Source organism: Balaenoptera acutorostrata, chromosome 21, assembly GCF_949987535.1.
Source record: "Balaenoptera acutorostrata chromosome 21, mBalAcu1.1, whole genome shotgun sequence".
NCBI classification, from domain to species: domain Eukaryota; kingdom Metazoa; phylum Chordata; class Mammalia; order Artiodactyla; family Balaenopteridae; genus Balaenoptera; species Balaenoptera acutorostrata.
Window position 1 is genome coordinate 5231655 of NC_080084.1, and position 6321 is coordinate 5237975.

The 6321-nt window shown below is 58.4% G+C and overlaps 1 pseudogene; it reads right to left on the reverse strand.

The window, feature by feature from the left end:
- Window positions 1–5101: 5101 nt before the first annotated feature.
- The window catches only part of LOC130706161 (serine/arginine-rich splicing factor 3-like), a 1470-nt pseudogene continuing 250 nt past the window's right edge, over window positions 5102–6321 (reverse strand).

The following is a 6321-nucleotide window of genomic DNA, read 5'->3' on the forward strand; positions in this document are numbered from 1 at the left end:
GATTTCATATTTAATTTTATGGGAAAAGCAATAATTAGGTGGCTTTTGGTTTTAACTGGAAATAGCTACTCATTGGGAAATAATTACTCGCTAATGGCCTTAGCGAGTCACTCTGGAGCTTCTCCTAGAACAAGAAAACCTAAGTTCTGCTCCCAGCAGAACCTGGAGACGGTGCCCAGTGCTGGCGAGGCAGCACAGAACAGGGGAGTCGTCGCTGGAGGGAGCGGAAGACAGTGCAGCCACTCTGGAAAGGAGTTGGCCAGCTTCCTAGAAAGCGAAACTACATTGCCCACTTTTCCCCAATGTCACCTCTTGTGAAAGTCAAGTCAGCGTCCCAGCAGGATCCTGACGTTGACACGACTGCCCCTGTCATCCGTTGCCCTGGGAAGGCCCCTGGCTGCTTTCGGTCTGGGGCTCTTCCCAGTCAGGCGAGCGTTTGTGTACAGCTTCTGTGTGGACTTCAGTCTCCATTTCCCCGGGGTAAGTGCCCATGACTGCGGTTGCCGAGTCCTGCGATGGCTGCTTTTTTAGCAAGTTTCGCAGTAGGGGAGCGCCTGGCCTGAGCCCCGCGTGCCGGCCTCTGCCCATCTCTCTGCCGCCTCAACCCCAGGAGGGAAGGTCCACGTGGACCAGCGCTCCCTCTGCACCTGCTCTGCCCTCGGTCCTCAGGGTCACAGGGCTTCCCCAGAGCACGGGCGGCGTGGGCCCCTCCCTGCGTCCCGCCCCACCCCCACCTCATCCGGGCCCCCCGCCCCCCGTGGCTTTGGTGGGAGGGTCTCAAGGAAGGACCCCCTCCTCGGAGCCTACTCCACCCTCAGCCCCTGCTCCCACAGAGCTTCCGTCCCGACGCCAGGCCCGTGGGGCTCCCGCAGCAGCAGCGCTGGGACTGCCGGGTTTCTGCAGTTCAGTTCGGACTCCATCTACCCGAGTCAGAGCCCGCAGGTCAGGGCTCGGCCCATGCCAGCCACAGGTCCACGTCGTCCTCTGCGCTTGTGGCCGACAGGCTGTGTCAGGAGTTCCCACGCCCCCAGCCCGAGTTCCGTTCGTTGGCTAGCGCGGGCCCCCAGAACACAGGCCCCCAGTCCATGGACTAGAGCACCGGGCTATTACAAAGGAACAGCCAGGTGGAAGGAGGAGGTGGGGAGGCGTGGGGCGGGGCGCGGGGCTTCCAGGCCGCCTGCAGGCACCCAGCCCGCAGCTCTCTGAACCCCGTGTTTACCGAGATTTTGTTCCATGAGCACCATTACAGCGGGGACCATGGGCAACGGATTCACGTTGCAACCCCTGGCCCTCTCCCCTCGCAGGAGGTGGGCAGGCAGGGGGGTTGTAAGATGCAACCCGGCCTGTGGCTTTAGGTTTAGGAGCTGTGTGCCAGGACTGGGGGCCAAGGCCCGACCCCTCTCTCCCGTAATTCACAGCGCGGCTCCTGCTGGGCACGGAGGCTGGGGGACGATGGGAGGCTGAAGAGCATGGTGTCCGCCTTCACCCCCTCTCTCCTCTCTTGGCTGAGCCCTGCGTCCGCGCGGGTTCCCAGTGGGCCCCCCGGGGGGCCTGTCCCTTCAGGTGCTCCCAGCTGCCTGACACCCCTCTGCCCCCAGCGTGGACCCCAGAGCCCTCAGCTCTTCCCACTCCTGGTCCAGCAGGACGGGGTCCCTGCGGCACCCTGGACAGGCGGGCGATGGGCAGCCCCGCCCCTCCCGGGAGGCAGCCCCGTGGTGTGGGGAGGGGGGTGGGCACTGCGAGCCACCCATGGTCGAGCGCGTCACCTCGGTGAGTGGCGTGGGGCGCCGTGGCTACACGCATCTTGATGGCCGGGATCAGACGCAGCTCTGCCACCAACTGGCTGGGTCCCCGGAGGCCGGTCCCTGGACCCCATTGTCCCTGTTCACCATCTGCAATGTGCGTGACCCGAGGACCCCCTCACAGGTGGTCGTGAGAGCTGACCGAGTCGGTTTGTGTGGAGGACAGAGAACAGTGAGGCCAGCAGATGAGGAAAGAGCTTGTCACTCATGGTTCTGGGCAGGGGCACACCTTGTCACCTAGGGCCTCCCAGGAGCACGAGGGTTCGGCAGGAATGAGGGGAGGGGTGGCTGGGGACTGGAGCCTGAGGTGTGGGTCCCCGGGAAGGAGCAGGCTCAGGATTGGCTAGAATGAGCCCGGGGCTCCGGGCCTCTCCGGGGTGATGAGGGCAGGGGGACGGTGGCCCCGAGTGTGGGAGCCCCGTAAAGAAGGGGCTGGGGTGCAGCCCTGCGCTGGCTGGTTTGCGTCAGAAAGTGACAGACGCGGTTAACGCGGGTACCAGGCCCGACCCAGGGCTCAGCGACAGTTCTTGTTCCTCAGCACAAGCGCTGTCCCGCTTCGGCCGGTGCTGTGCCTTGCGGTGGAGGAAACCGGGACTCAGAGGACTGTGGGGCTCCGGCACCCAGGGTGGGGCCCGGGCACGTGGGCCCCGAAGTCCTCCGGAGCGGCGGGCACATGGAGCTTCGAGGCTGGGGGAGGTGAGGGTGTGGACAGTGGGGCTGCGCAGACTGCCTTGACACTTGAGAACCACTGGCCCGAGGGACCACGGGGACGCCCGTGGAGGCGGGCGCCCAGGAGAGGCGGCCTGCTGGCGCGGGGCGGGGTCCTGAGTGCCGCCCCGCCCTCCCAGGGCGCCCTGTGCTCCTGCCCAGTCGTGGCCGGTGGGGCCGTGAGGCTGCAGGGAGGCCAGTGCCCGGCACGGCGCCTGCTGCCCGCAGAGGCCCGGCGTCCCTCGGGCTGCTTCTGAGCCAGGCGTGCCCGACGAGCCCCTGCGCCTGGCAGAGCCAGCGGGCACGCTCCCCCAGCGCCCTTCCTGTCCTCGGACAGGCACGTCTGCTCAGCCCGGGAGCGGGGCCGGGCACGCTGAGTCCTGGGCTGGACAGGGGGCGCAGCCTGGGCAGGTCCTCGAGGCGCCCCGCCTGCTGCTGGCCCGGCAAGGGCCCCGGGGAACCGGCACCTTCCTCTGCGCCCCGCGTCGCTCCCTCCCCCAGGCTGGTCCATTTCTACCTGTTTCTGCAAACCAGATAGACCCTGAAGGGACAGAAACTTAGCTCCGTTGAAACGGCTGAAGCTTAGGCTGTCACCTTGGTGTAACTCCTGAGGAGGGTCCTAACAGTTAGGACCCGAGGCCCTTTCTTTCCCATCTCCCTCCTCTCGTCCGCCTCATCCGCCTCTTCTCCTTGAACCCCCCTCCGTGCCCCCACCCCCCGATTTTACAGCCGTCTTCTTCCTTCAGAAAATCGAGAGCATCAAGAAGAAGCTGAGGACTTCCCTGTTAGCGCAGTGGTTAAGAATCTGCCTGCCAATGCGGGAGACATGGGTTTGAGCCCTGGTCCGGGAAGATCCCACATGCCACGGAGCAGCTAAGCCTGTGCGCCACAACTATTGATCCGGCGCTCTAGAGCCTGTGAGCCACAATTACTGAACCTGTTTGCCACAACTGCTGAAGCTCGTGCGCCTAGAGCCCATGCTCTACAACAAGAGAAGCCACTACAATGAGAAGCCTGCTCACCGCAACGAAGAGTGTCCCCCGCTCTCCGCAACTGGAGAAAGCCCGTGTGCAGCAACGAAGACCCAATGCAGCCACAAATAAATTAATTAGTAAATTAATTTTTTAATTTAAAAAATTTTTTTAAAAATAAAAAAAAAGAAGCTTAGTCTCCTGTGCATCGACTTCAACAAGAACCTGAACGGGGACATGACCTTCCTGCCATTCACGTGCGAGGAGCTGGGTGCGTGCGGGCCCCGCGGGGTGGTCGAGAGGCGTCCGTGTGCCCTGCCCCCGGGAGGGCCTTCTTCTCCTGAGGCGCTCAGAGTGTTTGGGTCCCAAGGTTCTGGATCCTTCCTAGGGGAAGGTGGCGGTCTGTCTACCGAGATTCTGCCCCGAAGGACGTTGTCCCTTGAGACCCCGCCCCGCCCCTGCTCTCTGTGATGTTTCTTTAATCTCACAGGGTCCTCCCGCACCTGACCCGGTGTGGGGTCTTGAAGGGCTGGAGCCTGGGCGGCTTTTTCAGCTTCTGCCCTCTTCCCCGAATGCTTTATTTTGAAAAGTTCACACCTGTAGGGAAGTGGCAAGAATAGTACCAGGGAGACCCCGTGTGCTCCCCGGGCCCGGCCTCCCTGCGTGGATGCCATGTGTGCTTTTCCTGCGCTGGGGCCTCTGGACGCATCGCCAGGAGCAAGGGCGCCTCCTGAGTCCCTGGGTGCAGGTCCCCCTCGGGAAGCAGAGCGTGGAGCTGTCCCCCAGCCGTCCCAATGGCGGTCTTCTTTTAAAATTTAATTAATTAATTAATTTTTGGCTGCGTTGGGTCTTCGTTGCTGCACGCGGGCTTTCTCTAGTTGCGGCGAGCAGGGGCTCCTCTTCGTTGCGGGCACATGCCTCTCATTACGGTGCCTTCTTTCGTTTCGGAGCACGAGCTCTATACGTGCCGGGTTCTGTAGTTGTGGCACGAGGGCTCAATAGTTGTGGCTCCCAGGATCTACAGCGCAGGCTCAGTAGTTGTGGCCCACGGGCTTAGTTGATCTGCGGCACGTGGGATCTTCCTGGACCAGGGCTCGAACCCGCGTCCCCTGCATTTGGCAGGCGGATTCTTTTTTTTTTTCTTTTGGAACCAAAACTTTAATCCCAAGGATTGTCACAAAATATATTACAAATGACAGCATGAAAAAAAAATTGCACAGTAACTCAAAGTTCAGCGCTACAATATACTCTTAATCTGGCAGGACATTGGTGTCTTGAATACTCTCAAATTCCCAAGTAATATTACAAAGAGCCATGTATTCATGTACAGCAATCACACAGAGGACTTATGACCTAAATCAAAGGTAAACTAACTTTCTTGAAACTTTTTAGATTCTAAAGTCACTGGACAACCTCTTGTCTGGTGTGAAGACTAGTGGAATTTTTAAACCTCTAATCTAGGGTAAGGGTGCAGCTTTAATTTTTACCTGCTGGCTTGTGTTCACAGCACCTTTTAAAGACTGCTTGCTTAACTACAGCTGCATACCATATCCCAGCTACAGAAAGCCTTTTCAATGTTTGCCAGTGTTGTTTCCATAATAGTAAACATCACACTTTAGCTGGGCAGGAGTCAGAGTTTTATTATCAGTCTAGGCAAGACCAAAAATTCAAAGCAAATTCAATTTTGCTTAAGGGAACATTGTAAGGTAACAATTCTTCATATTACATGCCTCATATGACCCATTTCAAACCATAGAGAATGACACCTTTATGTGTCACTGTCCCAAGAGACAAACAAATGTGAACAGCTAAAACATTTAAGAAGTGCACCAAGCTTCGAAGTCTCAAACAAAACTTGAATTTTCTGTACATACTCCTGTCAAATGAAGTTATTCCCGGTACACCACTCCTCTTGCAAAGTGGTCTTCTATTTCCTTTCATTTGGCCTAGATCGGCTAGGAGACGTAGAGAAAGATCGGGACGGCTTGTGATTTCTCTCCTGGGACAGTGATCTCTCTCTTCTCCTATATCTAGAAAGGGACCTGCTCTGGCTGAGGGAGAAGCTTCTCCGTCTTGGAGATGTGTGGGAGGTGCAGGACTCCTCCTACGATAATCATCTCGAGGGCGACGACCCCAAGAAGGAGGCGGTCACGATTTCGACTTCTCTTTTCCCCATTCGACAGGTCCACTCTTACTCGGCAGCCAACTAGCGTTCTCCCATCTAGTTCTCGGACAGCATCGGCTGCATCTCGGGGATCTTCACGTTCAACAAGAGCGAAGCCCGGAGGGTTTTTAGCAACCCACACACTTCAGAGTGCTCCATAATAGCCTAAAGCTCGTTCCAATTCAGTCTTGTTACCACTGTTTCCAAGATTCCCTACATAAACTTGACAGTCCAGCGGACAGGAATCACGATGCAAGACCCTCGTGGCTCCTGGGTTTCACGGGCCACAGGGTGGTCCCGGGCCTCTAGAATCTGGCAGCTGAATCTGCTCGCACAAGCTGTCCTGTGGGGATGCTTTTCCCCTTATGTGTCCAGCCCGGGGCCCTGCTGTCTTGGCCCGGCCTCCCGGGTGAGAGGGTGAAGCCCAGCTCCCTGGAGCAGACACTCAGAGCCCTGTTGACCGGACTCACGGGACTGGGACAGCGGCTGGATATGTGTGGCCAGCCTGGTGCTGTTTGGCCCCGTCTGCAGGTCCAGCTCCAGCTGAGAAAGAGCCTCGCTGTGTAATATTCTCCTGGTTGTGTAAGGATCCCCGTGTCATTTGACAGAAATGTAGACGGTGTGTTCTTTCTCTCTTTTCTCCCTGCTTCCTCTCCTCTCTCTCTGACTCTATCTG